We start from the raw sequence: 20,526 nt of genomic DNA on the forward strand, positions 1-20,526 counted from the left end.
CAATATGCCGAACTCCACATGCTTGACTGTATCACGAACCAAAGTTCTAGATATATTGCCTATTATAAAATCGAAATGCGCATAAATTAGTAAACACAACTAAATGTTAAATGCCTAGATGTAAATGTTTTTTTGTATTTCTGCACAGCGTATTAGCACTAGCTACTGCAAATCTTTAGTCAAGTGGTAAAGGTTATTGCTCTGGCAGAAAGAAAGGCCGAAAATAAATATACGAGATAAAATGCTGCTTATAAAAGTATGCTGCTGTTCTCGCTCTTGGACGTAGTTGCTCCATGTTACAAACACGTCTTACACTACTGGCCATTAAAATTGCTACACCAAGAAAAATGCAGATGATAAACGGGTATTCATTGGACAAATATATTATACTAGAACTGACATCAGATTACATTTTCACGCAATCTGGGTGCATAGGTCCCGAGAAATCAGTACCCAGAACAGTCACCTCTGGCCGTGATAACGGCGTTGATGCACCTGAGCATTGAGTCAAACAGAGCTTGGATGGCGTGTACAGGTACAGCTGCCCATGCAGCTTCAACACGATGCCACAATTCATCAAGAGTAGTGACTGGCGTATTACGACGAGCCAGTTGCCCGGTCACCATTGACGAGACGTTTTCAATTGGTGAGAGATCTGGAGAATGTGCTGGCCAGAGCAGCAGTCGAACATTTTCTGTATCCAGAAAGGCCCGTACAGGACCTTCAACATGAGGTCGTGAATTGTCCTCCTGAAATGTAGGGATTCGCAGGGATCGAATGAAGGGTAGAGTCACGGTTCGTAACACATCTGAAATGTAACGTCCACTGTTCAAAGTACCGTCAATGCGAACAAGAGGTGACGGAGACGTGTAACCAGAGGCACCCCACACCATCACGCCGGGTGATACGTCAGTATGGCGACGACGAATACACCATCCCAATGTGCGCTCATGGTGAAGTCGCCAAACGCGGATGCGACCATCATGATGCTGTACACAGAACCTGGATTCATCCCAAAAAAAAGACGTTTTGCCACTCGTGCTCCTAGGTTCGTCGTTGAGTACATCATCGCAAGCGCTCGTGTCTGTGATGCAGTGTCAAGGGTAACCTCAGCCATGGTCTCCGAGCTGACAGTCCATGCTGCTGCAAACGTCGTCGAACTGTTCGTGCAGATGGTTGTTGTCTAGCAAACGTCCCCATCTGTTGACTCAGGGATCGGGACGTGGCTGCACGATCCGTTACAGCCATGCGGATAAGATTCCTGTAATCTCGACTGCTAGTGATACGACGCCGTTGGGATCCATCACGGCGTTCCGTATTAACCTCCTGAAACCACCGATTCCATATTCTGCTAACAGTCATTGGATCTCGACCAACGTGAGCAACAATGTCGCGGTATGGTAAACCGCAAGCGCGATAGGCTACAATCCGACTTTTATCAAAGTCGGAAACGTGATGGTACGCATTTCCCCTGCTTACAGGAGGCATCACAACAACGTTTCACCAGGCAACGCCGGTCAACTGCTGCTTGTGTATGAGAAGCATCTTCTTCCTGTCGGCTAAATTTCGCGTCTTTAGCACATCATCTTCGTGGTGTAGCAATTTTAATGGCCAGTAGTGTGTTATATTTCCCATAAGTGCAGCCTTCAGCATACAGCAGTCTCACTCACACACCTTCTCGGGCTAGGGCAGTGGTGGGAGAAGCCGGAGTGCTGGGCAGACGGGACTGCGCTGGCGCAGCGGGAGCGGCGCAGATTGTGGCAAGTCCTGCCCTGCAAATTTATCGCGATACACTAAATTATCATCTAATTAGCTGCTTTTATAAAGAGTAAAATGGGTTGTTTTAACACTTACGCATCTGATTTGTTTTTAACGGTGCCTGCAGCCACATTCTACATCATTTCCCTAATGATGTTTTACTTTGTCGTTTGATACTACATTGATACTACTGGATAATGGCGTAGGGAGCCGAAACAGGTTGAGGTTTAAAATAAAGAGAAAAGGGCTAGCCGTGATTGGCAGGGAAGTGTATGTTGGACATGAAGTGCAGCGATTCTGCTGAGAATGCTGTTGCCTGAGTTTTCGTCGGCTCCGGAGAGAGCAGCACTTGAGGCAGCGGAGTATTTGAAGGCAGCCCGAGTGCGCCGTGTCGCGGCGCGCAGAGAGACGGCCCAGGCAGCGCAACAAGTGTGTGACGAGAGGTGACGCGGGAGGCGCAATTAATTTCCATTAGACGCCGCCGGCGCCTGTGTGAGGGAGGGGGCATTACCGCGCCCAGCCGCGCCGCCCGGGCTCCTGCTGGGACGCCCCACAGCTCTCCGGGAAACCCACAGCACACAAGTGGCCTCGTCTGGCGACGCAGCGACGCCTAGCTGCACCGTTAAGGGCTATAACATTACACGCTCCGAGACGTAGAATTCCAGTTTTGTTTCTTCTGAAGCCAAGGAACAAAGCTTCTGCCCACATATCAGCACGGTTTTAGAAAACATCGCTCGTGGGAAACCCAGCTTACCCTTTTCTCACATGAGATCCTGTGAACCATGCATGACGGGCTACAGGCGGATTCCGTATTCCTAGATTTCCGTAAAGCACTTGAGACGGTCCCACACTGCCGAATGTTAACGAAGCATACGGAACAGTATCCCAGGTATGTGAGTATCTCGAAGACTTCTTAAGTGACAGAGACTAGTATGTTGTCCTCGAAGGCAAGTGTTCATCAGAGACAACGGTATTGTCGGGAGTGCCCCAGAGAACTGTGACAGGACCGCTGTTATTTTCTATATACCAAAATGATCTGGCAGACAGGGTAAGGAAGAGTCTGCGGCTATTTGCTGATGAGGCTGTGGTGTATGGGAAGAGTTAATCACTGAGTGACTGTAGCAGTATATAAGATGACTTACAAAAAAATTTTAGTTGGTGTGATGAATGGCAGCTATCTCTAAATGTAGATAAATGTAAGTTAATGCAGATCAGTAGGAAAAACGAGCTCGTCATGCTCGGGTACAGGGTTAGCAGAGTGCTGCTTGACACAGTCATGTCCATTAAATATCTAGCCGCAATGTTGAACAAGAGCATGAGCATGTAAAAATTGTGGTAAGAAAGATGAATGGAGGACTATGGTTTATTGGGAGAATTTTAGGAAAGTTCTGTTTAACTACAAAGGGCGCCGCGTATAGGACGCTGTTAAAATGTTTGGGAATGGCACCAGGTGGGTTAAAAGAGGATATCAAAGTAGTTAAGAATTGGGATGCTACATTTGGACGTACCTGACAGAAAGGATACAATTTTTGATCACTATGAATTAAGATTCAAACCAATGAAAGGCATTGATTGCTAGTAGGCATTGATTTATATCCGTTGGGAAATATGAAAGCTTAAGCGAGAACTGGATTCGAACCCAGGTATCATGCTTACCAGGTAGATGCATTGAGTTGTACACCATCTGGATTCAGCGGTCACCACAACCGTACGGATAACCATAGCACACTTCAGGTCAGATCGAAATTCTCAACTTACACACACTCTGCTGTCCTCCTCTTCTTAAGCCCCGTTACTCGCGGCGTCCCTTTCATTCACGTAAGAGTTCGAACTCAGCGTTCTTCAGCACTGAATGAATCATTGGCCGTCATCACCCCAATTACATAGAGGCTGTTCGGAATTCCCCTTAAAAATTTCGAGGACTTGTAGACGAGGAATGACTACATAATAATTTGAATAGGGATCCATGTTCAGAAACCTACTGTTATATGTTTGCTACGTATGTATGCAACAGGGAAGTCATGATGGGGGTGGGAGGGTGCTTACGTCGGATCGTCTGATGTCATTTGACACCCATCCTGACTCGCTCACGTGGTTCGACCCTCATTCACATGGTTGGGTACGCGTTTGTAGAAAACACTGACATGAACCTACTATATGGCGGCTCCAGCGGTAATGGAAGAAGTTTTTATCTAGACAGCTATCTATAACGTTCGATTCCATCACATACACTTTTCGCCTGTAATTACCCTTGGAAGAAGTTTATATCAAGATCGCTATCTACAACTTCCGACTTCATCGCATACAATTGGTCCGTACTACTGGTTGGGATTCGTGAGTCGATCTGCTGATCCGTTCAATTACCTTCCTATTTTCATTGGTCCAAAGTGAATATACACACATCAGAAAAAGTTTTGCTTCATCCAGTTTCCTAGAACTCCTCAAGACGGACGTTGATTGTGGATCTCGTATCATAGACACAGTCACTTTGACTGTTCAGAGATGTCACTAAACCCGCCCAAAGATGTAAACAACCATGCATGAGCAGCGCCTATTAGATGGAGGGGTCTGACAGCCGATCAGTTCCAGTCATTCCACCAGGAAGGAGGAACACGGGTCGTGTTGTCTGTAGTTCAACCATGCCTAGACGGTTAATACCACGGTTCGATTGCGTCCGCATTGTTACTTTGTGCCAGGAAGGGTTCTAAACAATGGTGGTGTCCAGGCGTCTCGGAGTGAACCGAATAGATGTTCTTCGTACATGGAGGAGATACGGAGAGACAGGAACTGTAGATGGCATGCCTCGCTCAAGCCACCCAAGGGCTAAAACTGCAGGGGATGCCCAGTACCTACGTACTATGGCTCGGTGGATCGCTGACTCCAACGCCACCGTGTTGTATAATGCTTTTCGTGCATCCACAGGACGTCGTGTTACGACTCAAAGTGTGCGCTGTACGCTGCATGATGCGCAACTTCACTCCCGACGTCCATGGCGAGGTCCTCCTTTGCAACCACGACACCATGCAGCGCCATACAGATGGGCCCAACAACATGCCGAATGAACCGCTCAGGATTGGCATCACGTTCTCTTCACCTAAGAGCGTGACATATGCCTTCAACCAGAAAATCGTCTGAAACGTGTTTGGAGGCAGGCTGGACGCCAGAAAACTCTGTAGCGAGTGCAGCATGGTGGTGGTTCCCTGCTGTTTTGGGGTGGCATTACATGAGGGCGACGTATATCGCAAGTAATGCAAGGCGCCGTAACGGCTGTACGATACGTGAATGCCATTCGCCGGCCGATAGTGCAACCATATCGGCAGCATATTTGCAAGGCATTCGTCTTCATGGACGACAATTCGCGCCCCTTCGTGCACATCTTGAGAATGACTTCCTCCAGGATAACGACATCGCTCGGCTAAGTGGCCAGCATGTTTTCCAGACATGAACCCTCTCGAACATGCCTGGGATGGATTGAAAAGGGCTGTTTATAAACGAGGTGACCCACCAACCACTCTGAGGGATCTAAGGCGAATCGCCGTTGAGAAGTGGGACAATCTGGACCAACAGCGCCTTGATGAACTTGTGGATAGTATGCCAAGGCGAATACAGGCATGCATAAATAAAAGAGGATGTGCTACTGGGAATTAGAGGTACCTGTGTGTACAGCAATCTAGACCATAACCTCTGAAGGCCTCACTGTATGGTTGTTCAGCACACAATGTGTCGGTTTCATGGGCAATAAAAACACCGGAAATGATGTAAGGCCTCACTGTATGATTGTACAGCGCGCGATGTGTGGGTTTCATGGGCAATAAAAACACCGGAAATGATGTTTACGATGATCTCTATTCCACTTCTCTGCCTGGGTTTAGCGCGATGTGTGGGTTTCATGGGCAATAAAAACACCGGAAATGATGTGTATGATGATCTCTATTCCACCTTTTTGCCTAGGTTTAGCTTCTCTCGGATGCAAATCATTTTTTGATGTGTGTACATCTTAAAGCGGCGTGTTTCGCCTGCGCGAGTGAAATATTTATCGTTTGACTTAGCGTTACACCATGGCGAGCGAAGATATGTAAGAAAATCGGTATGTAACCGGACTTTGTTGCGAGACAGAGTAACGAGAGGACGTGTATGAAGTTTGTGCAATGAAACAGTCGTTGTTAGCCACCATATTGTGTAATTAGTGTTTTTGAGGTAACAGGCATAATAAAATATGGTGCATTTCAAGGGTAATTTCGCGTATTTATTTTTGATCAAAAGAGTCTGTGATGAACTTTAAGGCACGACAAGCTTGTATAGTACTTCGAACATTTGGTGGTCGATGTTTGCTGTAGAACCTGCTTCAATAACACGCTCAAAAGCATAGAGAAAGTTTTTTCTGCTAAGACGAACTAGCAGACAATCATCGAATGACTAAATGCTGATGGCAGTCAGTATCTCAATTCGAGAGGATCGTATAGAAGTTTTCATTTTCTTTCTCTTACATTTCAAGAATCGTACAGGCGACCGTCGGTGTCGGCAGCTGCTTCTACACCACGGGAGTAACTTGTCTACGTGTACGAAATTACGTACGCTGTGGGAGTAGTCGACGCTGCTCTGGAAATTGATATTGCCATTCACAGACATACAAACAGAGACACTACACACACGAGTTTAATATTACCAGCTTAAAAATTTAATTTCTTCATTTGAGCCATAATATTATACGCCACAATTGCGCAACGTCGGGGTAGGGGAAGCTTCATTGCCTTACGGGATGACTGTAGTGCTCCAAGGCGACGCTGCACATCCAAATTGGCAGTGTGTTTGTGAAAACTGATTACGTTTTCTTTTTGTATCTTTGCTTATTAGTGAGTGGAATTGTAAAAAAAGTAAAACAAATTATGCACAGAGTAACGCATAATACATTATCTGTAAAAGTGATGGCGTTACACACATCTTATCAAATGAGTGTTGCACGGAAACGGTACGTTTCCCGGCATGGGTTCCTGTTAAAAATATGTATTATGTACTCAGTCATCTGTAAAAGTCCTATAGGTTTGAACGGGAATTCCTGAACAGCCTGTATGTGGTGTCTGTTCTTTCAGACATGTCCAAAAGAACAGCATTGTTTTCATTCTGCAGCCACTATGAATCAAGAGAACTGAGTTAGGGACATTGGCTGCCAGTAGGCACTGGTGTATCTCGATGCGGCAAGTTGAGAATTTCTGTTGCACCAGGAGTCCAACCTGGGATATGTCCGAGAGAACAGACACTACACATACAATTAAGCTGATAACAGCCAATGACCTGTTCAATTAAGACGCTCACTATGCTCAAACTCTTACGGGAATTTTCTAGATACTGCGGATAATGAGGTTCATGAGCAGGGGCACTACATCACTAGTGTGTGGTATAAGTTGAGAAATAGGGTCTGACGGGAGGCATGTTAGGGTAGTCTACGCAAGTTGTTGACCGCTGTGTACAGATAGCGTAGTGGTAATCACATCTGCTCAATAAGCAGGCAGCCTGGGTTCGAATCTCATTCTGGCATAAAAAGCTATTGTCTTTTCCCTTGTGTCTTGATTCATAGTGACTGAACGATCAAAATGGTATCTCCTTTTTCTAACCTGTCTCAAACACAGACACCACACGTATAACTTTTCTTTTTTGATTCACGTTACAACTTCTGAAAGTTGCCTATCCTACAGTCGTAGCTACACCAACAACGTGTATTCTATTCTCAGAGTCATCAGAACAATGTCCGTTGATAACTTTTGAGTCAGTTGTTTCTAGACAAGGACTCATTACCTCATTATGACATATTTACCCTCCTCCATCATTCCTGTAAGTTCCCGACATCATCACGGAATCAAACTGTGAATCAGAGATTTGATTAAACACAGACTCACTGTGATCCAAAGTTATGTATTAATTCAACGTTGTGTGCATATTGTAAATAAATGTGTCGATGCTTTATTCATTTATTAAATGTATCGTGTGCTCACAGTTTGCTCAGCTACCTTGTACCAATTAAAGACACAACGGAATCTAACGGTTAGATATTGGCGACGTCACGCCTTGTCGGTGACAATGGCTTTCAAACAGGACCTAATGCATAACATGATCGTTTCAACTAATTTTCGCGCGAACTGTATTAAAACTGAAATTTTGCAGGTACTTCGAAAAAGCTGTCGATGACAGCAGCATGTAAAGCCCATCCCACGTACAGTAAGGTTCACTATAAGTATACTAGATGGCGCACATATCTGCGATCTAGCAGATGGGAGTGGGAGCTAACACACATTCTCAATGACTTACACGGTGTATGATTAGGAGCGGAAGACAGTCGATGGCTTGTTTCCGTGAACGCCAGGCGTGTAAGCTGGTTGAACTGAAACCTTTCTCAAACAATTGTTAAGAAACAGTCAGGTAAAAACAGTTGATTCACACACACGTTACAGCTTCACCATGAAATGGCTATCATTTAGTTAATGGTCATACTTACTGTGATATTTCAGAATTAAGTAAACTACTTCAGAAATTTCTGAAACTTTGTCGTGAAAAATAGATTTTGCTATGAATTTGCATTTGGTGTATGCTAGGCTAAATGTAGCTGTGAATGAAATGAAGTTAATTTGGTAGGAGCCTGCTGTCTGTCAACAGTGTTGGGAAAATATAGTGTATCTAAGGTGCTTCATGCCGGACTCCCGCGCCAGCGAAGAACCCAGAATCAAATATTCACAAAATTCGTTCTATCTCTTAAATGGTGTCAGCTACCGAAACCGTATATTGGCAAATGATGGTATTCAAAGGGGAGAGTATGACGCCATACGATCAGTATGAAGAAATTCCATATCTAGTGCGTCTATTCAAACGAGTACAAATTTCTCAGTGAAATAGTACAACATTTTAATACGATAGGTGGTGAAACGATAATTGATGTGGGTTTGAAACAATTAAGTGTCGATAAGAGGCAGAATTCACGGAGATTCACGATTTGCTAGGATGGATGAATTGCCCGTGTATATAATTAAGTTTGTATAAAACAATCACAGCATGAGTCCTATTAGCCCTTGACCAGTTTTTTACCCTAGCTCATCTGTTTGTAAAGTAATCACGATAAGTTTGGGATTACTTATTTTCATTTCAATTGCTGTCTCATACTTATGGACATCACCAGAGATGACACAGGAGCTGAAAAGTCACGTATATTTAATTCAAAATCAAGTATATAGCATCAAGTTGTGTAGTATCGTGTTTGTGTTGTTCACAGTAATAATATTGCTGTGGTTGGCTTCAGACTGATGAATCTGATGCAGCTCAGCAGGATACACTGTTTTGTGAAGCTATCTTCATCTCTGCGTGACTACTCCAACCTTGATCTGTTTAAAGCTTCCGATTGTTCTAGGAAAAGCAGAGAACTGTAGTTATTGAGATTTAACGATGCAGAAGTATCCTGAAATTTTAGTGGAAAAATGTTCAAATGAGTGAATTCCTAAGGGACCAAACTGCTGAGGTCATCGGTTCCTAGACTTACACAGAACTAACTTATACTAACTTATGCTACACCCATGCCCGAGGGAGGACTCGAACCTCCGGTGGGTGGGGCCGCGCAATCCGTGAAGGGCGCCTCAAACGGCGCGGCCACTCCACGCGGAGAAATTTTGGTGGACTGACAAGGTAAGGAATAATGAGATTCTGCTCAGAAACTGCGACCAAACCCGATATGGAGCTGCTCATAGGTCTGCTGACGACACAGTTGTCTGGACTCTCCTTATACAGTTATATCTTTCAATGTCGTGCATACAGAGATGACTACTGTTGCTGGTTCGTTCTTGGGAGGAGGCCGCACAGATCCTCGACAACATTTCTGCTCGTAGGAGGGTGGCTGGAAGTGTGATGAATGTGTACAAACCCATGGTGTTGTCCATTGGTCGCTGGCTGCCCCGGGAAGGTCTGACGTTCTGCTTTCCTCTACCTTGGGATCACCATTAGGTCATCAACGAACCGTACATTGGTGGTCAACTTTCGTCAAGTTTTGAGAATTACCAGTATGATGATCAATCACAACTTTCTACACTGTCTCGACTATTTGCAGCGCGTTGGCTACCTGAATTGCATCCGGTATGGTTCATACTGCGCAGATGACGATAAGATGTATTATTCAAGCGGCATTGTGATATTTCCTCACGACTGGGTCCATCTTCAAAGTTGACTGTGACACACTCAATCGTTCCGCTCTTGCAGAAGGGTTTGGTCTTACGAACATACGCTACCGCGTGGCAGCGCTTTAGGTGGCCACGTTGTATAAACAATGTAGCGGTGTCGAGGGCTCCATTAAACAGCATTTACTTACTGCCCTTATGCCAGTGTCCCACTCCATGCCTGTCTCGGTCGGTTGCATCCCGCCCGCATTTGCACAGATCGCGGTACTGACTTTGGATCTCAGCTATACTCACACCGAACTTCCACGAATCCGCCATCCGCGGGCAAACTATTTATATGTCCTTTTCCTACGTAGTGTCGCCTGTAACTTCGAAGAGCACAAGTTCCCATTGTTGCGGTGGACTGTCATTTGATGCCACTTTCATCACAGTTTCTTTCCGACACATATCAGGTAGAATTAGTATTATGCGACCTGTGGGAAGTATCCAACCAACCAGCGGCTCCATGTTGTCAAAAGCCTGGCTGACTCTTCCCTCTGAACCGTCTGTCGTAGTGTCGACTATGATCACCAGCGCTACAACTGTGTAGCCGTTGCGGCTGTCTGGTTGTTGGAGGGACAACTGGTCCTCCGTCTTTTTCGAGTGCCACCGCACGTTATTGACCCAGGGTCTTTTCCTTAGGCAGCCGTGGAATATTTGCCTGCCAAAAAGTCTCTGGCGGTCCCCAGGATAGAGAGCTGTACCTTGGCATATCTATGTCGAGATGCTCATCACACGCGCCTCGACTTTTTGTACTCGCAGAGGTTACACTCTGTTCCCGTTATCGCACGTATTTTGCCTAACCTTTACAGCGTTTTTACCACGTCCCCACTTCGTTTGCACGTTCCCGGGATGGCAGACTAGTTTTTATTTGATTTTCCAATGAATATATGTGAAAAAATAGAGCGTGTGACGGACCTCCTCAGCGATGGGAGGGGAAGACATCGTGGCCATGTCTCGGCATTCGACCAGTGCCGACCTTGTGTCTCGTCTAGTCTGTAGCTCACTGTGACCCTAGAAAGAAATTAATTAAAGAGACAGATGCTTTACTTGTTTCACAACATTGAGAAATTTTAGCTACTTTCTCACTTAAAAAAATCATTTTTCTTTTTAATTAACTTTAAGTAAAAAAAGGGCATCTGGCTAAGGAGAACAAAACCTGTGATTGATTCACAAATGGATTCTACAGCTATCTTTCGTTTGTATTTTTTGCCGTATCGAGGTTGTTAGGAATAGGAGGGTTAATAAGGTAATCAAAAACTAATAAGAACAGTTTCTAGAAACAAAAAGAAAAGAGTGTGTCCTACGGTCGAATCCGTAAGAGGAAACTTGAATTTTGATGTTTAGCTTGTATGTCATTTACACTGGAAGCAAACTGAAATAAAACTCAGTGTAATATTCTTGTCAAGATTTTCGTGAAAAGTGTGAAAAGCAGAGGCATGAAAAATTGGGGAAACCTCTTAGTATCGTGTCTCTCCTCCTTTTTCCCGGCGTAGTGCAGCAATACGGCGTGGCATGCACTCAACAGGTCGTTGGAAGTTCCCTGCACAAATACTGACCCATGCTGCCTCTATAGCAGTCCATAATTGCAAAAAAGTTGCCCGTGCATGATATTGTGCACTAATTGACCTCTAGATTATGATCCATGAATGTTCGATGGGATTCATGTCGGGCAATCTGGGTGGCCAAACCATTCCATCGAATTCTCCAGAATGTTCTGACATGACGGATTGTCATCCCTAGTACGTCCAATCTTATTTGGAAACTTGAAGTTCGTGAGCGGCTGCAAACAGCCCCCAAGTGGCCTAAAATAACCGTTCCCAGGCAACCAGCGGTTCAGCTGCACCAGAGGACTCAGTCAATTCCATGTAAACACAGTCCACACCATTACGGAGCCACCCTGCCTTCTTGAAAACTTGGGTACACTACTTGCGATCTGCGCCACATTCGAACTCTACGATGAACTCTTAAAGACTGAAATCGAGACTCATCTGAACAGGCCTCTGTTTTCCAGTCGACTAGGGTCCAATCCAGGAAAGGCGCTGCAGCCGACATCATGCTCTTAGCAAAGGCTAAGTCGTCTGCAGCAAGACCCCAGTAACGCCAGATTTCTCCGTAATGTCCTAAAGGACGCGTTCGTCGTAACATCACACATTGGTTTCTGCGGTTACTTCACGCAGTGTTACTTTCCTGTTAGCACTGACAACTCTACGAAAACTCCTGTGCAGTGAAGGCCGTCAGCCACTGCGTTGTCCGTGGCGAGAGGTAATGCCTGACATTTCACATTCTGGGGATACTCTTGACACTGCGGATCTCGAGATGTTGAATTCCGTACGACTTCCGAAATGGGATGTACTATGCCTCCAGCTCCAACTTCCATTCCGCGTTTGAAGCCTGTTAATTACCGCCATGCGGGTGTAATCACGTCGGAAACCTTTTCACATGAGTCAGTTAAGTAAAAATGACAGCTCCGCTATTACACTGCCCATTTATACCTTATTTACGCGATACTACCACCATCTTGTATGTGCGTATCGCTATCCCATGGCACCTCAGTGTCCTTCATACAAATACCTTAAGAAATACCTTCGTGGCACTTAAATTTGTATTACAAAGATTCTTTTTTCCGAAAATATGTCCTTGCTGTTTCCAAGCCGCATTTGATATCCTCTATAATTTCGCCATTGTCAGTTATCTTGATGTTCAAATGGTAAAACAGGTTACTGCTTTTTATATCTTCTTTGTTTACTTTCAGCTTCACCTGACTGAATTTTAAAACGTTCCATTAATTTTGTTTTAATTTTGGTGATATTCCTCTCATAAACTCTTTTCAAGACGCTATTCTGTTAAGTTGGTCTTCGAAGCACTTTACCTGTTCTTACAAAATTACATTGTTGTCAGCAAAGTTCAAAGATTTTTTTTCCTTCTTCCTCAACATTAACCCCTTTCCAAATTTTTCCTCTGTTTCCTTTAATGTTCGTTCAACTGCACAGATTGAACAACAGCAGAAAATGGCTACAATTCTCTCTTACTTCCTTCTCAACTGTATATCTTTCAAACCTACTCTTATAACTACAATCCGATTTTTGTACAAGTTCTACATAAGTTTTCGATTCCTGCATTCTATTTCTGCTACCTTCTAAACTTGCAAGAGCGTATTCCCGTCAACGCTGTAATCCGATTTGTCCACGACTGCGGTGTATATAAGCCTAGATTTCCCCTTCTACAGTCCGTCGTCTAAGGCAAGCCGTAGGCTAATTATGTGTTGTAACCGCGAACGAAACGGTCGCGCGCTTGCCGAGAACGAAAGCACGGCGGGACCAAACGGGAGCGGCCAGTGAAGAAACAAAACGAACGTGGAAGGACGGACACGAACAACGACGGCCGACCGAGCAAGACCTAAAGCCGTTGGCACACGGACCGTGCATCCGAACGTTGAGCGTTGAGCGTGCCGAGTTTTTGACGTCATAGCGTGGAATAGCACGTTCGGAAGTCTTTCCGAACGTCCAGAGCAATATCAGGCAGGTCAGATATTCTGAGCGTGCGTCTGAGCGCTGACCAATGAGAAGGAACAACGCCACGTACGTCACACGCACGCCGTCTCCCTTCAGTAGAGTTGTGAGGCGCCATATTGGTATTCATTTCAAGCCTATATGTCTATAACCCGTTTCTGAGCACCAGCAAATTGAGAATCACTGGAAAACCCGTTGTTAGTTGTGTGATTCGATCCAATAAAATAATGAGAAACATCATATTAGAAGTCACAGAATTATTGTAACTTGCGTATTATGAGAGTAGGCTATTTGTACGCAGCGACACACTGAAGATCCACCCAAACCGCGTTGATCTTGGTACATTTTGTTATAATTAAATTTCAATTAGTAACATAATTCTCTACGGTTAACGTTTTTAGCAAACAGTAAGATAATATGATTAAATACTGCAAGGCTGTTGTTGGTTTAGCGTAGTGAATAGCGTCTCTAACTGGGAATAAGTTTTGATGGGACGGTGGTTCGCGTCGTAACACTACCAAATTTTTTTTCTCTAACATTCGCGTTTTATTAGGTTCTGATACTTTATTATTAGTTTAATGTAAGTATATAGTATAATATTTGATGTTATGTAAATATAAATTCACCTTTTTTTGAGGGGTGACTTTGTTCCATTGGCTTAATCTACAGGACAGCTTGCGCTACTTGTATAAAGATATTTTGCTCCTTTTTCTTTTAAGCTTCGTTATTCACATGTTGCAAAGATTCTGCTACTCGGTAGGAACAGTGATCAAGTAAGGCTGACCTTGGCGTTTTACTAAAATGTGGGAATGACGAAATAATGTTTATCTTACGCGGAGAAGTATTCCAAATTTGTACCGCACTGTTTGTTATAGAACTTTTATAAGCCTGTGTCCTTATTGATTGGACATGGTACTTTCCTTTCCGTGGACGATGAAGGATATGTGCGTTTTAATAGAGCTAACGAGGGAATTTTACGCGCGCCTGTTGAGTAAACAGTGTGATTTACGAACTACAAACATCCCTCAACTGCCGCTGTAGTGCGCTGCGATCGCGTATACCACGTTGGGGCCCACGTGCCGTACGCACAAGTCGCATCATTTCTGAGCGTTCAGCAGCACGTTGAACTTGGCACGCTCAACGTTAACGTTCGACAGCACGGTCCGTGTGTCGACGGCTTAACGAACAACAACTCGCTAGAAGCAACAGGCTCACGAGCGAAAACCTCACGAACCCACAACGTCCACTCGTACACGGAAACAAAGCAAAGTAAACACGCTGTCTGTAGGCGAGATGTCGATAGTCTCAGGCGATTATCAGACTGCCTCGCTGAGAGGCAGGCGCTTAAACACGTGATAGGGTGCGTCGCTAGTAGCCGCTGGGAGCACGTGCTCCAGCATGGCGCCCTCACATTATACGCGGGCCAGAAGCGCGCGCGGCGACGGCTTACGGCGCGACGGCTGCAGAGCCCTCTAGTGGTACTCGATGTCCATGCCGCCTGGCGCGGATTCGAAACCCGCGGCGCTCGGTACCACATTATGGATCCATGTGTTCCTACAATTCTCTGGAATAGAAACTACCCTCTCCGACGTCATTTTCTACCAGTTTTTTCATTCTACTGTTAATAATTGGCGTCAGTATATTGCTAACATGTCTTAGTCAATGGACGATTCCGTAACATTCATGGGTGCAATCATCCGTCACTTTTAGAACAGAAATTACTGCATCCTTGTTGGAGTATGAGGATATTTCGCCTTTCTGATAGTTGTTGCACAGAAGTTATGATAGCTTTGTCATGGATGGTTCTACTAACGTCTCAATATTATCATCTTCTTCTTTCTTTCTTTCTTTCTTTCAAGGAATAAGGAGTTAGCTGTTCCAAATTTACAAATAAAATCTTTCCCATCATTTTCGATCTCTCAGTATATCTTTCCATATTCGGCTCGTAGTTCAGAATCTTTTGGGGATTTATGTGGCCATATGTTCTCATGAGGTGTCGCCTCCAATCTTCGGGATACTTCTGAATTATTTCATTTATGCTGACATATCTATTTTTGTTGTAATACTAATTTCTAATCATGTCTCCGTTTGCGCAGTATTTCCTCTTCCTTAGAAACTTCATCTCTGCCATCTGATTTTTTACAGTCTTGCTTACTTCATTTTATTCATTCCTTTATTTTTTAATTTTATGACCTTTTTGTGGTAATCCAGCTTTCGTTTTGAAACGTCCCCTTTGAACAATTATACATGACTGTGCTTAAACTGACACACAATATTTTGTTAGCGCAACGCAATCTGACTTTCAAAATTCCCTACAAAAGAATGGCCCTGACTAACATTAAACTATACCTTTCACAAATCACTTACCTCACAAAAATCTTCGCTGCTCACGCTACTGCAATACAGCGAGCGCCACTACTGACAGCTACATAAAAGATTCAAACTATGGAAGGCACTAACTACTGATAGGGGTAGTTAGCAAATGAAAGATATTAATAGAGAACAAACAATGTATTTACCTTGATATCATCATATATAAATATAGCAGTTCATGACAAATTTCAAAACTCCGCCATCTCTCTCCCCACATCCACCACTGCTGGCGGCTCACCTCCAACTGCGCAACGCTATGCGCTGTTCACAGCCAGCTGCCTAACACTACAATGGCGAGTATTACAACAATGCAAAGCAGCCACAGACTGCACACAGCACAGCCAGTGATTTTCATACAGAGGTGGCGTTACCAATAAAAAACCTAAACAGCCTACTTACATAGCCCCCATGCTCCCCACAAGAAATTTTACAAATTGGTTTGGGCAGTGGCCAATACAGATTTGAAAAAAATTTCATAATTACAATAACAAAGAAATCAAATGCACACACTTATTGATACAATGTTGGTCAAAAGCTCAAATTTTCTCACAGTCCATAAAGACAGTCCTGATCGTTCATCAAGGTAAAATAGTAGTGTTTTCCTCAAAGTCTGAGCAGTAGAAGAAAATGCGCACAGAAGTAGTGGATTTCCATACAGTCTTGAAGAAGTAGTGTTGTCCTTCCAACGAAAAGACAGTGCTGACTCTTGACATGCATACAGGTAATGGGCCACAACAGAGCAAACCCACAGCAGAGTCAGTCGAAAATTTGAAGAGTATTGGTAGGTAGGTCATCACAGAGCAGACCCACTGTAGTCCTGGTAGAGATTACGGTATTGGTGGGCCACCAGAGGTGCAGACCTACTGCAGTCCTTGTAGAAATAATGGTATCGGTGGGTCATCAAAGATGCAGACCCACTGTAGTCCTTGTAGAAATAATGGCGTTGGTGGGTCATCATAGATGCAGACCCACTGTAGTCCTTGTAGAGATGGCCAGCAGCCCTCTGTTGCGATTGTGCAGGTGCACAATCACCATTGAACAGTCTTGCGGATAATATAGCAAGTCCATAACCACCACTTGTGCACTCATAAAGTTTTTGGAATTGTCCTTAGAACCAGCAATGCTGTTATCCAGTCCCTTGCTGAATTATTAACACACGTGCAAACACTAACAGTCCCTACTTCTCACATATTGTCCATATACTATGACCAACAGAAACGTGTGCAGTGAAATGGAACTTACATGTTAATAGTATCATGAACTGGTGACAATTACAATTTTATAACATAAGAATACAATAACAAAGGTACAAAATACATCATTAAAAACATAACAATACAGATAACATTTGTAGTACAGGCTTTACAAAAGAATCGAACTAACATATACATCAGTGGAATTGTGACATGAGTACATACATATAAGATCACAATAACTTTTGAAACATCAACTTCACACATGAGCATTAAACAGAACAGAATAAATAATGTATAAGCATATTTATAAGGTAAATAACATATTATTAATGCCAATTATATTTGAGGATAACAGTATTCCTCATCATAGTGAATGTAGCTTAATATTAAAAGAAGAAAAAATTCTATGAAACTACACAGAGACAGGAAGAAAACAAATACACAAGGATACACAAACATATAATGGGATAACACAAAAGGGAAAGGACAGGGTTTGTTTTACTGCAGTATTTTGCATGGAGATCTCCCTTTGTTCATCATTATTCCCAGAATTACTATCTAAGCCTGCTTTCTGTATTCTGTTCACATCCTCTTTCAAAATAGTTATTCTCCACTGTACACTACTTTTTTTTTGGCCAAACCATTTTCTTATATCTTCTCAATGCATTTCTTCCAATTCATCATAGTTAGTTTCTTATATAGTCTACCCCTTCTTAAGCTAACTTAAATCTACTGAGCTCAGATGCTAAACTAAGGGACGAGGCAATGCAGCAGAACATAAAACAATTAATATAAACAGCAATGAAAAAAAAATGGAAAATCGCAAAGCAAGATACAGTAAATCTAAACTAGCAAGCAATTCAACATTACAACTAATATGAGGCAATGTGCAGCAAACAAAAAAATAAATCTGGCTTAGCAGAGTAACACAAATTAAAGTTCAGTAGCACTATGCCTGGCAAACAGCAGCTTATATCTAAACATGACATAGCTCAAGCAGAAAAAATAGTACACTAAAGACAACAATGCAGAAAAGGGAAATGTATATTCACATCTTAATGTTTATGTAATTAAAGTGGTGCACCACAAGAAGTTATTCTATCAAAAAGTTACCAAGTACTTGAAAAGAAAATTATGTGTCCAGTTACTGTTACTAGTCCCTTCTTCTTGTTCTTTCCTCTCCAAGTGCTCCTTTTTTGAAGAATGTGGATCAGAAAATAATTATTTAATAAATCTGTTGACAGAAAGTGTTCACATTAGCAGATGCATTTAAGTTTATTTTATAAAACCAATGCTGCAACACAGCTGGAAACCAGATATTAAACAAAATGAGCAATCTCTTAACTACAAAGACAATAGATGTAAAATGTTTCTAATCATTTCATTAGGCATTTTAGTAAATATCATAAATTACGAGCTCCACAGTATGCTTTCAACAAGGAAATGTCAATAGCGAGGACAATGGCCTCCCGTTTCTTTTTTTCTACCTGTGCTTCTGATGAGGCACTCACTAATGACTTGTTCTCCCGGCGTCTGACACAGCTGCGTGCCCACGACGCATTGCATTACGTGCAGGTGGTCACTTAACTTTCTTACGGAAATATTTACGACAGCAGTTTTCGCTACAGTGACAGTCTCATATAAAAATTTCACAGGTCGAAAATTAGCGTTACAAATGTGTAGAAACAAAATCCTGTAAATATAACAGCGTTCAAAAAATTTTCGCCAGCTTTGTGATACATTCACGCATTTACGCACATTTCATAACTCTTAAAGCACGATTCTTGGTTTCCAACATACTTCTTATTCCTCATATACAGTAGCATCATCTTATTGATCATAAACATATCTCAACAGCATAGTACACATCGTCGTCGTAATAATAACATCATAACGCCTCAGTCAAATCTCAAAAACGTCGTAGCTTTCTGCATTAATGTCAAAACCTAAAAAATTCTCTGCTCACGTCAAAAGTGTCATCTGCCTCAAACGTACTTTAAAAATCATGATCCCATACCAAATACATCATTCAAAGCTCTCATAGTATGACAATGGGTCCGAAAAAATATGAACAGTTCACACAGTACAGACAAAATACAATTTCATAAGTGTGAAGTTATCCAACTGTGTAATTACGCAACATGTTTCACTGATGTAGTAAAAAAAATTGTTTATCTCTCAGTTACATGATCAGATAGCTGTGTAATTTGTGTGTTAGAGAAATATGGTACCGATGTGTAAAGTTGTATAAGCAAATATCATATTAGTTAGGGTTCCTTGTGGTTGCCACACACATGGTACACAAAGTAAGCGTGCACCCCCCTGAGGATTAATGTAATTATACCCTCAGGTGTTACAGATTACAGCAATGGAATGAAATGTATCACGGAAAATTTTCTTTGTAATTCAAAAATCTTTAAAAATAAATGTTTTAAGTACAAAATTAATCACTCAAATACGTGTACTGTAGCGCTAAATGTGCGTCTTGTTGCAACATAATCTGTGTGGAAGTGTCGTAGTTATCGTCCTCCGAAAGCTAAGTTCTGCAGAAGTCAATGTACTTACCTCATAATACACAAAAGTGAAATGCTTTGCGTATAAATGTCTTAGTTATTACGCTTATTGCCGTGATGAGGAAAGTACTGTGCTGTAACGTATTGTTGTGCTACGGAAAAGGCAGTCTCATTGTAGCTATACCACAAAAGTTACTACTAAAACCTGTTTTACTTTCCAGAATAAAACAGAAAACTGTGCAGATATAAAACAGAAACACTGCAAAAGCAACATTGTAAATTGTCACTCATTAGTAGCGTCGTGATAAAATCGTGTGGCTGTCACATAAACTAACCACTGTGTCGTCTGGTATCACTGAAAGTACTTTAAATCCAGAATGTATTTTCAAGTAAACCAAAATGTTGCATTAAAATCGCATGAGCAGTACCAGTATGTGTCCTAAGTATGTAAGCCTGATAGTCGTTACGTAATCGTGCAACTAACAAGCAAGAATGTACAAATACAACACCATGCCGTCTGTTCACTATAACAATACATTCGTAATTTCTGTTTAAATAAGTTCTCTTGGTTCTTGACTGGATATTTAACTTCAAACATTGTTGCATGTTAGCAGATTCTAAGTCTGACAAGCATACTAGTAATGTAAAGTGAAAAGTTTTATGGCAATGACAAAGTTAAAAAACAGATTATCTTTCAATAAACGGTTTTAAATGTGAAAGGTGGTGTAAAACTTTACTCTTCTTAGTACGCAGAGTTTCAACTTCAAAGCAATTATCATTTTGTATACATCGGTAAAGAATGCTAAAATTTTTCTCAAGGCTAGAGTCTTATGTTATTTTTCTCGGAGTCAGCGGGCGCACGCGGCTGCCTGCTGTGCGACTCATTGTCTGTCTCTTTGTTGGCGCGCGCCATTATTGGGATTTGAGACCTAACTTCTACAAATTCACCGTGACGAGAGGGCCCTGCTCTGTTTGAATCCCGCCA

This window comes from Schistocerca americana, chromosome 8 (assembly GCF_021461395.2).
Source record: "Schistocerca americana isolate TAMUIC-IGC-003095 chromosome 8, iqSchAmer2.1, whole genome shotgun sequence".
NCBI lineage: Eukaryota > Metazoa > Arthropoda > Insecta > Orthoptera > Acrididae > Schistocerca > Schistocerca americana.